We start from the raw sequence: 13672 nt of genomic DNA, 5'->3' as shown, positions 1-13672 counted from the left end.
GTAACTGGTTTGAAGAATGTAAGAAGAGCTGGTTTAACCGCAGTCCAAGTCTGTTCAGATCAACAACAATCAACAATGTCAGCAATTGACAACAAGATGTACAATTGCTCTTAACACACATGCAAAGGGGTGAGGCAGGAGAAGACAGTCTGGGCACCCTGGAGTCAAAAGAGGATCTCCCCCAACTGGCTTTTCCTTTCCAGCTTTATCCACGAGCTTCCCTAGTCAGGAGCCAATCAGTGGGAACCAGGAGATGATAGTAATTCGTATCAGCTGGCCCCCATTTGGACATGAGAGAATGAGAGAGAGAGAACAAAGAAAGAAAAAAAACACCAAAACATTGCACACATAATAATTACGCCCTGGGACGTAACAGTATTTACAGTCATTACGTTCCTCTGTATATTGCGTGAATGACGGGTGGTTGGGCAGATATTGTGATTTGCGGTAGGTGGTATGCCATACGGAACCGTTGCCACTGAAACTGCATATTAACGCACCAGTGGGGCTCGACAGCCTTAGTCAAACGGGTTGGCGCGTATGGTTGGGTTGCGGAGAGATTGTGAGATTGTGGTTAGGTCTCAGCAGCAAGAGGGAAGTAGAGGTCAGTAAGCTGGGCTGAGTTGAGTGGGGGACGGAGGGGGGTGACTCTGGGACGCCAGAGTCACTGTCGAGCCCTCTTGAGGTGTCGTGGGCTAGTCGACGAAACACTGAGGACGGAAGGTGCCCACTTGAAGACCCTAGAGATGTTCCCTACTCCGCTCAATCCAGAGGGTTGTTATGGGGGGACCGCACTGTGGTTGCAGCCGTTGTGTGTGCTGACGCGCAAATACACTATTAACACCAGACAGAAGGAGATTCACGTCACCAGATGGAAAGAAGCGTAAATGGATGGAGAAGCATAGGTTACTGTAAAGCTACGTCTTAGTTGGTGCTTATCTTGGCGAAAGCCGAGTACAAATCAGCATGAAGTTTTAACATCTACTCTCGTGTAATGGAAATCTTGGGACCCCTCGCCACTGCACATTTTGCATGTCTCCCTTCCCAAACACACCTGATTCAACTTATCAGCTCATTAGTACAGACTGCAAGACTTGAATTAGGTGTGTCTGATGAGGGAGACATAAAAAATGTGCAGTGGCGAGGGGTCCCTAGGACAGGTTTGAGAACCACTAGACAATAGTAAACGGTCATTATTCAGTTTAAAACAGTTCAGTGTTGATTTAGTTCAACTATAAAGCAGTTCTGTAGAAATAAGTGATGTCATCGTCCACGTCCAGTCCAGTTCTAATGTCAGTGCAGTCAGATCAGTAATATTGCTGAATATTAAGTGTCCCCAACTAAGCAAATCAGAGGCGACAGTTGCGAGGAACCCAAACTCCATCAGGTAACAGATGGAGAAAAAAAAAACTTTGGAGTAACCAGTATGGCAAGCCGTTTTACCTTAAATTGTACCCAGCCTTACTCGTCGTAACTGCATTTTTACTAGTAAGGATTCAATTAGAGAGCTTTGCCATTCAATTCTTACTAGTAATAATTCCAATTAGAGAGCTCTACAAATGAATTTTTAGATGTCTCCATTGACTTCCATTCATTTTTAATTACAGAGCTCTCTAATTGAATTCTTACTAGTAACAATTCATTTAGAGAGCTCTGTAATTAAAAATTAATGGAAGTCAATGGAGACATATGACTAGTAATAATTCATTTGTAGAGCTCTCTAATAGCATTTTTACTATTAAGTGGCACAACAGGGCACAAACTAACGCTTTTTGACCTTTTCAGTTTGTGTAAACTAGAGTATTTATTTTTCCCGCATTCATTTCACGTGTCTAGTACAATTATGTGGTTTTGTTTCATTAATACAGTGTATACTTTTTTCTTAATATACCCGAAAGAATGGAAGTGAAATGTGACAATATGCCCCATAAACTGTAACATGACAGCTTAAAATGTTATCTGATAAAATATATATCTATACAAGACAAACTAAAGTATTTTCTCAATAAAATACAATTATTAACTTTTTCATATAAAATAATGGCATTTTTTAATAATTAAAAATAAACAAATTTCAGAGTTTGACAACAAACACAGCAAAACAGCTTTACAACATAGTTCAAAACATAATAGCCTTATTAATAATTCCTGAACATTGACTCTGTACTACTATGAATTCTATTGAGAAACCATGAGAAAAAGGTGAATAAACACAGAGTAGAATAGCAATAGTTCTAATTGGGGCTCGTTGTAACGCAGTGTGACAACATGCCCCGTCTACGCAACTGGTATTTAAACCCGACTAGTGTCTTATGGTGTTAGATCAGCATTATCTCAACTGTTAATTCAAATTATATCAGACTTTTCTAATTTAAAATTTAAAAATTAAAAATTAACACAAGTAAGAAATGTACTTTTGCTATGGCTTATTATTATTGCTTATGTCTAAATGTTCAGATATCGTCCAAATATTTCTATAGTGTTGATATGGCAACTAGTAAATACACTAAGTTTCGTCATGCTGGCATGAGTGGAAGTATTTAAAACAAGTCTGTTAACTAGTTGTTTCCCGCTAACCTCTAGGCTAGTAGCCTATTATGTGTCGTGTTTTGAATCAATACCAGTTGGAACTCCTAATCAAAGGATAAAACTAATTACAGCCAGGTGGTGGTTAATTAATTAAATCAACGAGATGAATGCGTTTCCGAAATATTAAGAGATATATCGCTGTAGTCAGTGCAGAGACGCTGCAGTAAACAGTGTAAGCCTACATCCAGGTTTCTGAAAGAGAGGCTTGATTTAGGGTTAGTCTTAGGTGATTTTTCCTCATGGCTGTGAGGGAGATTTGTGTTTGGAAAGGGCTCATTTTAGCCCTTTTTCTCTTTGCTGTTGATGGATATAAAGTACCAGGGCCGTAAGTACCATTAAATGCTGTATGCTTTGAAGTGAACCGAAGCATTCTGTTATCTGTTCTTATGTTGGAGTTGTTTACTAAACTTTATAGATGGTCAAAATAAGCTTTGTGAACCAGTAAAGTTTTCCTTTAACACGGTTTGTCGCCATCTAGTGATCAAATGGATGATGTCCTGTGTTTTCTGAAAGTAAACCTTTGTATTTTTCCACAGGTTATTCATGGTGACTTACCCTGCTGTGATTGAGTCTGGATCTGACTCCAAATTATGTGTAACTCTTCTGAAACCCCAAGAGAGCCTCACGATGACAGTTTCTCTGCTTGATGTGAAAAACAAGATGACTCAACTTGTGAAGCATGTTTCTTCAACGCCGTTTCACCGCTGCTTTGGTTTCCAGGTTTGTCATTAGACACATGTGGCTCTTTTTGACTGGTTTGTTGTAAGTTAACTGAAGTTTTCTACAGGCTCCTCGGGTAGATGGAGAATCGGTGCAGAAACTGAAGGTGGAAGTTCAAGGGAAGGTCTTCAGAGCGACGGAAGAGAGCAAAATCATGTTCAGACGTTACCTATCTTTGACCTTCATCCAAACGGACAAGCCTATTTACAATCCAGGACAAACAGGTGAGCTGTGAATGACCCTTGGTTGAAAGTGTAGAAAGTCCATTACGCTAAAAGTTCTGATCATCTTCAAATGTATTATGAAAAAAGGTGAGTTTATTGGTGTCTTTGCAGTTAATTTCAGAGTTGTCACCATGGATCCCAAATTTGTGCCTTTTGATCAAATGGTAAGACCAGATGTTTCACCCTATTGAGTGATCTGATTATAGATTAAATGCAGTTTCAACTTTAATGACTGCTTTTAAATGTTTATAATTCCTGTCTTTTGTCTTGCAGTACAATCTGGTTGTGGTGGAGGTGAGAATTTGCAAAAAGCTGCACTGGCTCCATTTAAAGAGTTGCACTGGAGCACTTTTTTTTTTTTTTTTTTTTTTGCTTTGTTTGCAGTTTTCTGAGTAGTTAATTTGTTTTAATAGGACAAAGATAATAACCGGATTGGTCAGTGGACAAATGTTTCCTCAACGGGGTGGATGTTGCAGCTTTCTCACGAGTTAAACCCAGAGGCTCAGATAGGAATGTACACACTAAAGGCTTTTATTGCCGACCGAGAAATCTCCCAAGTTTTTGAGGTGAAAAAATACGGTAAGTTGTTGTAAGTGCAGCAGTTCAATGACAGATCTGTAGTCTTAACCTGAACTGCTTTGTTTCTGGTTTAGTTTTGCCCAAGTTTGACGTGACCGTAAACACACCAAAGATATACAGCGTTGCAGATATGGGACTGAAAGTTGAGGCTTGTGCCAAGTGAGTGATGCTTTATTTTCTTGTTTTGTGGTTGGTCAGTTCTTTATCTTGTTGTTTGTGATGTTTCCCAGATATACATATGGCCAACCTGTCCCTGGTCAAGCGCTGGTGGAAGTGTGCCGTGATCCATTTCCATACTATAGTCATAATTTGACCAGACTGTGCCTGAATAAAACAGCAAAGGTATGGGACTCCTGCCTTACCGCTGAGGGTTTTTCTTCGGCTTGACTTAAATGTGACTATCTTTGTCCTGCTACCAGATGAATGCCATGGGCTGTGCCTCTTTTACTGTCGATACATCAGTGTTTTTCAACACCAAATTTGAAGACTATATGCAAGACACATTTCTTGTAAATGTGAATGTTACTGAGGAGGGAACAGGTGCGCTATTGGCTGATCTGAACCACATACTTTATCATCTTTACAAGACATCCACTTTAAGGCACATACTTGAGATTTCTTCACTGTTTTTGTTTGGTTTTTCTCTCATGCCCCCCCCCCAGATGTAATGTTGTCAAAATCTGCAATGGTGTCCATTACGTTTGAAGTCGGCAATGTCACGTTTGTGGACCTTTTGATTCCCTATTTTGAACCTGGATCAATGATTAATGGAAAGGCAAGCAAAACATCATCCCTTATCACAGAAGCCTTCACATTGGTTCCCTCTCCTAACCTTGATCATTCCCAACAGATATCTGTGACTCGTTTCGATAAGACTCCAATTGCAAAAAAAGCTGTGTATCTCCTGGATGGTAACAGCTGGCCCAACAATCTGCTGCTGAATCTAACCACAAACAAGAATGGACTGGCTGCGTTCTCCCTCAACACTGCTAATCTTCCTAAGGCTGATCTGAATCTGGTGGTACGATTTGTATTTTGTGAAATGAAGACTTTCTCTTGCATGAAATTCATTGTAATTCATTGTTCCCCAGGCAAGTGTGACTCCAGAGGTTTTTTATGGTTATAAATCGCCATACTTCACTACAGATATGAGGGTTATTCAGCTTCTCCAACCTGTTTCTCCCGACAACCCATCGTTTAGTGAACTGACTATAGTGAAGCTCAAACAGCCGCTCAAATGTGGTGCTTCGTTTCCAGTGACCGTGGAGTATTCTTTTGTTGGAGAGGCTGGTAGCTACAGTGCTGACATAATCTATATGGTGAGTGGACATTTGGCTTTTAAAGTCTGCATCTGCATGTTCAGCAACTTATGCACCTATGTCTTCTGTCAGGTCTTATCCAGAGGAGTGATCGTCCTCATGGATTTCAGACAGTCAAAGCAAAGGCTTGTGATGCGGTCAAAGCAAAGGCTTGTGATGCGGTCAAAGCAAAGGCTTGTGATGCAGTCAAAGCAAAGACTTGTAATGCAGTCAAAGCAAAGGCTTGTGATGCGGTCACAAGTGGCTCCGTGACGTTCCAGCTGTCTGTCAGCGTCGATATGGCTCCAGCAGTGCAGATTCTGGTCTACAGCGTTCTTCCCAGTGAGAATGTAGTTGCTGCTAGTGTGTCGTTTGACACGGACATGTGTTTCCAGAACCAGGTACTGTATGATGTGCAATGGCAATTTGTTTCAATTGGGGAATGGTGGCGTGTCCTACAGTGTGTTGGTCCATGTTCCAGGTGTCTCTGCAGTTCTCTCCAGCTACGGCTGTTCCTGCTGAGGGAAACGTTCTGACTGTTTCTGCTCAAGAAGGATCTCTGTGTGGCCTCAGTGCTGTAGATCAGAGCGTCCGGATCATGGAGCCAGGAAGACGTCTGAGTGCTGAAAGGGTATCTGTGTGCCTCAATGGGATTTCTTGTTTTGGCTTTTAATCTATATATTAGTGTGGCACATCTGATTAGAATGCTACGTCAGTTTTCTGCATTTAACTCCAGTACAGAAAACCCTGACATGACTGGACTACTTGGTTTTTAATGAAGTAGTCCAGTTAAATCAACACAACACACTATGACTTTAGTATTCTAGTAGTGGACACACACACACCTTCAAGGAGCACTTTTCTCTGTTGTCAGGTGTTCAACTTACTCCCAGTGCGATCAATACCAAATTATCCATATGAAGTTGAGGATGAACAGGAATGTCTGCGTTTTCGAGCCCGTCGAGATGTTTCTGCAGACCAAACTTATGAAACATTCAAGGTAGAAAAGGGTTACTTATTCTGTTACTTTTGTGTTACTCTAAATCAGAGGTCTTCAATCCTGCTCCTGGAGGGCCACTGTCCTGCAGAGTTTAGTTCCAACCTGCTTTAGCACTCCTGCCTTTGTATATTCAAGTGATCTTGATGAGCTGATTCAGGTGTTTGATTAGGATTGGAACTAAACTCTGCAGGACAGTGACCCTCCAGGAGCAGGATTGAAGACCTCTGCTCTAAATGCTACTTTTTCAAGTGTTTTTGTCTTCTGACAGAGTATGGGGATGAAGGTCACCACTAATTTGCCTATCAGAGTACCTCAGTGTCTGAAGTACAAAGGCCTGAGTTTTTATCGCAACTTCCATGGTGGTATGTCCGTTAGTTTGATTCTTGCTCTAGAAACTGCTACACAACTTGATAAGCTACCAACTATGAAATTAAGCAATCTGTGACCTGAACTGCAAGCCATTGGATGAACTTTAATGTACCATTACAACACGAGAGTAAAGATCACATTCAGTAACAAAAGTCAATATATACCATGTAAAGACAATAAAAATGTTTGAGGCTACAACTGGCCAAACCATGCATACATTTGAAGTTTTGAACCCTGTGTATTCTGCGGACACTAGGACCGTTTGGAGGATATGGGAACTTTTTAGCCAAGGCATTGGCTTCTCCAGTAGCACAAAGTGCTGGAGGCGACACTTCCTCTTTTGACGTGACTGTCAGGACTTACTTTCCAGAAACCTGGTTCTGGCAGCTTGCTCAAGTGGGGTTCGTAAAACTCATTTGTTCCATCTAAAGCTACTTGCCCACAGTTTTTAATTCTCCTGCCCCCTCACTACTTTTTCTGGTGACTTTTTTTCTTCAGAGCCACTGGATCCACACAGGTTCCTCTTAAGGTACCTGACACCATCACCACATGGGAGACTGAGGCATTCTGCCTATCCTCGAAAGGTTTCGGTCTGGCTCCTCCTACTCTGCTGACGGTCTTCCAGCCCTTCTTCCTGGAGCTCTCCTTGCCGTACTCTGTTGTCCGTGGGGAGTCTTTTGATCTGAAGGCTATAGTCTTCAACTACCTGTCCAAGTGCATCATGGTCTGCCATGGTTTATTTTTATTTATAATGGATCTATATAGAGTAGCTTCTGTGTCTTTGATCCATGTTCACTGTTTTTTTGGCAGGTTAAAGTAACTCCAGCTTCATCCACGGCCTTCACTCTTAAACCGTATACTGATTCATATTCATCCTGTCTATGTGCCAATGAGAGAAAGACCTTCAAATGGGTTTTCTCCGCTGCTGTTCTCGGTCAGTTTTGGACTGTCTGCTTCCAAATTGGGAGTGTAAGTGGTGTTTCTCACTCTGTCTGTCACTGCAGGAGCTGTCAATGTGACTGTCAATGCCTCAGCTGAACCATCCCGGACTCGATGTGGCACTGAGGTTGTGACCGTGCCGACGAGAGGACGGATTGATGTAGTCACTCGAAGTCTAATTGTCCTGGTAAGTCTTGACCAGCTTTCTGGAGTTTGATCATGGAGCTCAAGCTGCTTTACTGATGTGTTTGCCTTTATAGCCTGAAGGAGTTGAAAGGACAAGCACCCAGAGTTGGTTACTGTGTCCAAAAGGTTTGTTGTACTGATCCCCAACACATTCTCCGTCTACAGCCTAACACTCAATGCTGATCCTTTCTGTTCGGTCCCTAGGAAAAGCTCTTTCTGAAGACGTGACTCTAATATTTCCAAAAAATATGGTTCAGGGATCCGACAGATGCTCAGTTTCAGTCCTCGGTAAAGCGTTTCGTTGACAGACAGATGTGATTGTTTGGCAGTATAACTTTGTTTCTGATGTGGCTTTTATGCTTGACCTCTCATAGGGGATATAATGGGTCGTGCACTGAAGAATCTGGATGGGTTAATACAGATGCCATCTGGTTGTGGAGAACAGAATATGATTATTCTTGCTCCCAATATTTACATCCTGCTGTACCTTGAAGTCACAGGGCAACTCACCGCAGCCATCCGAGCGACCGCCACCAGCTACCTTCAGAGAGGTAAAGATGTCCGAATCCCCTTTAAATATGTAGGAGTCTAAATCCTACTGCTTCCCATTGAAATGGTCTATAATTCCTAATAAGCCCCCCTCCGATATGTGGTTTTTGACTTGAACAGGATACCAAGGACAACTAAACTACAGGCGCAGTGACGGATCATACAGCACATTTGGTTATGATGCATCTAATACATGGTGAGTTTCACTACCACTATTCTAGCCTTGTGTAGCCATTGTCACCAGCGGTTTGTAAGTTCAGTTGTTTTTAATGAAACTTCCTGCATGGCTAGGTTGACTGCCTTTGTCATGAGGTCTTTTGGTCTAGCGAAGAGATTTGTCTTCATCGATCCGGATGTCCTTCAGAAAGCAAAGAACTGGCTAATAAGCCAGCAGGGTTCAAAAGGGTGTTTCATACAACAGGGAACTTTGTACCACAATGAAATGAAGGTACATTTGATCAAATAGACCTTAACCCATAGACTGTCCAAGACTGTTTTTAATACGTATGATGGTGTGTTTTAGGGTGGAGTTGGTGATAACGTGACCATGACTGCCTACATTGTTGCATCGCTGCTTGAACTAGGCGTCCCAGTCACAGTAAAAAACTCTCTAGTAGTTGTATGAGCTTCTTGCAGATGACATTCTTGTTCGCCTGTTGTATGATATCTGTTTTTCTTTAAGGATCCTGTTATTACCAATGCTCTATCATGCTTGAGGCCTGTCATTGAGAACCTGGGAAACACTTACGCCACTGCTCTGCTGGCCTACACCTTCAGTCTGGCCGGAGAGACCACCACTCGATCACAGCTTCTAAAAACCTTGAAAGACCTTGACATTAGTGAAGGTGAAATTTACCAGCCTCTTGTTTGAGAGGTTCATGTTCTTTGGCATTAACTTTTCCCTCCATCTCATCCAAAGCAACTAAGGTCCACTGGTCTCAAACCACATCTGGTAGTACTCTGGCGGTGGAGATCAGCTCTTATGTGCTGCTAGCAGTTCTTGCCGTTCAGCCACTCACGACAGCTGATCTAAGCTATGCTAACCGCATTGTCAACTGGTTGGTGACCCAGCAGAATCCCTATGGAGGCTTTTCCTCCACCCAGGTGCCTCTGACTACCAAACATGAGCTCAATCATTTATGAGGAGGTTTTTAAATCTGTTGCTTGTTTTTAGGACACGGTGGTGGCTCTTCACGCCCTGTCTGTTTACGCTGGTAAAGTCTTCAGCTTGGATGGCTCCAGCACTGTTACTGTACAGTCCTCCGTAGTAGGAGGAGACTCTTATAGCTTCGACGTGAATCGGGACAACAGGTTGCTGTATCAGGAGAAGTCACTGAAGAAAGTTCCAGGCAAATATAGTGTTAAAGCGACCGGAACCTCTTGTGTTTCTGTGCAGGTCTGTATCTCCACCCCCTCTGTTTCTGTTGTGCACATCCACATCTTATTTTGCCTTGTTTGCTCTGTGCATGTATTGTAGGTTGCATGTTTCTACAACATCCCAACACCGGTTAAAGACACCAAGACTCTTGAGCGTTGAAGCGAAGGTGACTGGAGACTGCCAACCATTTCTCATGTTGAACTTCACTGTGACGTAAGAATAGTTTTGTGTCCTGAAACTAGCTCTTTTTCATGACTTAAAAAAAGAAAGCCATGTTCTTGATCATGTTGACACAACCTGTTTATTCCCCAATCACCCTCATTCAGTTACAATGGTGTAAAAGCAAGCACTAACATGGTTCTTGTGGACATTAAGCTCCTGTCAGGCTTCACGGCAGATACATCACTGGTTCGTATGTTTAAGCTGACTTTGAAAGTCCCAAGATGCTTAAGGCTCCTTCAGATGTAACTGCATGTAAACAATGGTCTTTTCCTCTCAGCTTGGTTCTCCACCTCAATCGTTCGCTCCGCTAGTGGAGCGTGTTGATGCTGGAGATGATCGTGTCCTAGTGTATCTGAAAGGGGTGAGACACCACATTGGGGATATTCCCAGCGATATTAACTAGCTGCCATATTGAGTGCAGTGTATGTGCTGCTGTTCATCCTTTGTCTCCCAGGTTACCAAAGGTGTACCCATGAGTTACGCACTGCAGCTGAAACGGGTTCTTGGTGTGCAAAATCTCAAGCCAGCAGTCATCAACGTTTATGACTACTACCAAACAAGTGCGCCTTCATCCTAATCAAGCTTTGCTCTGGCTTAATTCACTGTACATGATGCAGCTCACTTTCTTTTCCTCTTTCAGGTGATTCGTTTGAGACAACCTACACGTCCCCCTGTCCATGCTGCCGTCAAACAACTTAATTAAAACTGCTTTTATACAATTAGTCCTTTTGTCCGTTGTTTTTCATCTGACGGTGGTTTGAAGCGGGAAGTTGCAGTGTTCATAAGTTTAGATTTGTCCAGTGACCTCAAATCCCTACATGACTGAAATGTAGTTCACTCAAATAGTGGCTGTTATTCACTTTTTGGAGTTGTTGAAAGACTCTAGACTGCACCAATGGGGCTGTTTACACCTGGCCACTTCATGCGTTTTCTGTAATCGGATAGATATTCGATCGTGAAAAGACCAGGTGTAAATGCCCTCCGATTTGAATCCGATCGCTCAAACCACTTCAGGAGGAGGTCTGGGCCGCATTCTAGACGAAACTGGAGAAGTGTAAAGGCATCTGGTTGTTGAAACCACATGTAAATTTTACTCCCAAAAATGCTAAAAATAAATGTGAGCGTGTTATAGGCTAAGTAATGTTATAGCCAGATATGATCTATTCAAGCCAACGAGCAAACTATCGCAAATCAAAGTGAAATTAAGTCGCAGACACTTAAAACACAATCATCATTTTAAAGTAAAGAAACGATCTTACCAGTGCTGTTGCCGCTCTCTTATTGCGGTCTTTGATTTTAGCTGATTATCAATAACATGCAGCTCATATGTTGCTTTTGGTGACTTGAACTCCATTAAATCATATAGCGTGGGGAATTGAAGATCGGATTTATATCCGTTTTGCGAAAACATTGTGACCAGGTGTAACTAGAATCGTTTTGATAAATAAGATGGTTATCCGATCTGAGAACGCATGAAGTGGCCAGGTGTAAACGGCCCCTAAATCTTTTTGAGATCAACTGCTGTTGCACTTCATTTATTTGTAGACTAATCTGTGTAAAAGGAAGGTTGAATTTCATGGGTTTTAACTTAAATCTGATGTGCTTCTCTTGCAGGGGAGGTTATTAATAACTTGATTTCAAAACTTCTTGCAGCCAGTTTTACTACAACAAACCAGAAAACAATAAATGGACAAAACTGAATAATATATCCTTTGTAAGCACATTTTATATATGACTAAAAATATATTTAACAGCATGTTGGATACATGCAGCTCTTAAAGTGACAGCAGCCTAATAAACCTGACTTTGTCTTTAATGTCCATCTAACAAAAGACAATCATCCACTGCTCTTGATTGAATGACTTTGCATAGTCTTCACTGTATAAATTACCTAAAGATTTATCCTTATCAGTGTTTTTACATTTGATTACTTTATTTGATTTCTGTACCTAAAAAATTATGTATCTAGAGATGAGCTACGAGCACAACCGTTCCCAAGCCCTGCTGGAGCAGCTCTAAATATTCGCTCTGCTATTAAATTACAGATCAAATATATTAGAGGAGCTACAATACATTTTAACCGGCATAATTAGTTAACTGATGGACATAGCTTTGCTAAATGAATTAAGCAGACTAATTTGATTCATATACTTTTGTTTTCACTGCCCAATATTAAAAAAAAAATTTGGAAAAATGTGCAGAATATAATCAGGAAATAAAATTAAATGATTAGAAATGCAAATTTTTCTTTGATACCTGGATGTTGAAATAAACATGCAACATTATATATATAATTAACGTGACTGACAATGTAGCATACTACTGTAATGATACTGTTTCACATTATTTTTAAATAGTAGGCCAATCTCCTATTTTATCCTGTAAACCTTAAATATGTCATTTTTCACTGCATATCAAATACACATTTGATACTATTATTTACCAGATGCATAGATGACCTGATGGTTGTGTTTCCGGGGACACTTATGTCAGATGGGCGGCTACTTTTTCTGCAGTTCGTGAAAATAATGAAGCGAATTAGAAAAGGACAGACTCAAGTGTCTTTTATGTGAGAGATCACAGCTTGAAGGTTATGTTGGACTCGGTGAATGTGAACAACTCTGAATTAATACAGATAATTGAAGCTGCTCTAGTTTACCAAAGATCATGTTGTCGCTTCTGGGCTATATTATTGAGAGAGCAGTATCAAAACCACACAAAAATACAAGTACTGTGTAAACAAATATATGAACTCGAATATGATAGATTGTAAAGTGTTTTGCTGACAGCTTAAAGAGATATGTTATTTGTCTAAATCTTTTCTGTTAAACTTCAATATGAACTGCAGCTTTAAAATGCCACAAATGTATTGTTACATCTAATGGCGTAATTGTTTTGTTCTATTTTCTATTCCCTTTCCCTTCTTTCTTCCTTTTTACTTCCCGTAAGCAGGATAATGGCTGCCAGCAGATTTCAATGACACATTTCTCGTTATAATTGGTGCTTATGACAACAAAGTGTACTAACTAGTAAGTTTTTATTTGCTTGTATACACTCTTATTTTCCATGGCAAATACATAATTCCATAATTAATTTAATTCTACTGTAAAGCAGCTCTAAATAAACAATAGTAAACGGTCATTATTCAGTTTAAATCAGTTCTGTGTTGATTCAGTTCAACTATAAAGCAGTTCTGTAGAAATAAGTGATGTCATCGTACAGTTCTAGTGTCAGTGCAGTCAGATCAGTAATATTGCTGAATATTAAGTGTCCCCAACTAAGAAAAATCAGAGGCGACAGTTGCGAGGAACCCAAACTCAGCGAGGAATCAGGTGACAGATGGAGAAAAAAAAAAAACTTTGGAGAAACCAGTATGGCAAGCCGTTTTACCTTAAATTGGACCCAGCCTTAGGCTACTCGTCGTAACTGCATTTTTACTAGTAAGAATGCAATTGCAGAGCTCTTTAATTCAATTACAGAGATCTGCAATTATACATATCTTTAATTCATTATTTTACTAGTAACAATTGTAGAGCTCTCTAATTTTAATTCTTACTAGTAACTTCATTTAGAGAGCTCTGTAATTAAACATTAATGGAAGTCAATGGAGACAAATGAC

At 40.8% G+C, this 13672-nt stretch overlaps 1 pseudogene across 1 annotated transcript; it reads left to right on the top strand.

The window, feature by feature from the left end:
- Nucleotides 1–2782: 2782 nt before the first annotated feature.
- Nucleotides 2783–10775, top strand: LOC143738542 (alpha-2-macroglobulin-like; annotated as a pseudogene). Its single transcript, XR_013203898.1, has 35 exons — nucleotides 2783–2914; nucleotides 3126–3309; nucleotides 3377–3533; nucleotides 3645–3697; nucleotides 3807–3827; nucleotides 3947–4112; nucleotides 4187–4271; nucleotides 4343–4454; nucleotides 4532–4652; nucleotides 4775–4887; nucleotides 4963–5133; nucleotides 5204–5431; nucleotides 5504–5556; nucleotides 5653–5811; nucleotides 5892–6041; nucleotides 6285–6410; nucleotides 6679–6784; nucleotides 7036–7180; nucleotides 7278–7503; nucleotides 7590–7713; nucleotides 7784–7905; nucleotides 7979–8030; nucleotides 8109–8192; nucleotides 8279–8455; nucleotides 8574–8649; nucleotides 8745–8901; nucleotides 8977–9051; nucleotides 9136–9298; nucleotides 9373–9557; nucleotides 9628–9849; nucleotides 9931–10044; nucleotides 10158–10239; nucleotides 10331–10414; nucleotides 10508–10613; nucleotides 10694–10775. The product of XR_013203898.1 is annotated as an alpha-2-macroglobulin-like (transcript).
- Nucleotides 10776–13672: the final 2897 nt, after the last annotated feature.

The sequence above is a fragment of the Siphateles boraxobius genome, unplaced genomic scaffold, assembly GCF_051911475.1.
Source record: "Siphateles boraxobius isolate OS27281-9 unplaced genomic scaffold, OSU_SipBor_1 149, whole genome shotgun sequence".
Lineage (NCBI taxonomy): Eukaryota > Metazoa > Chordata > Actinopteri > Cypriniformes > Leuciscidae > Siphateles > Siphateles boraxobius.
Note: the sequence above shows the minus strand (reverse complement) of the source record. Positions and strands in the feature narration are given on the sequence as shown.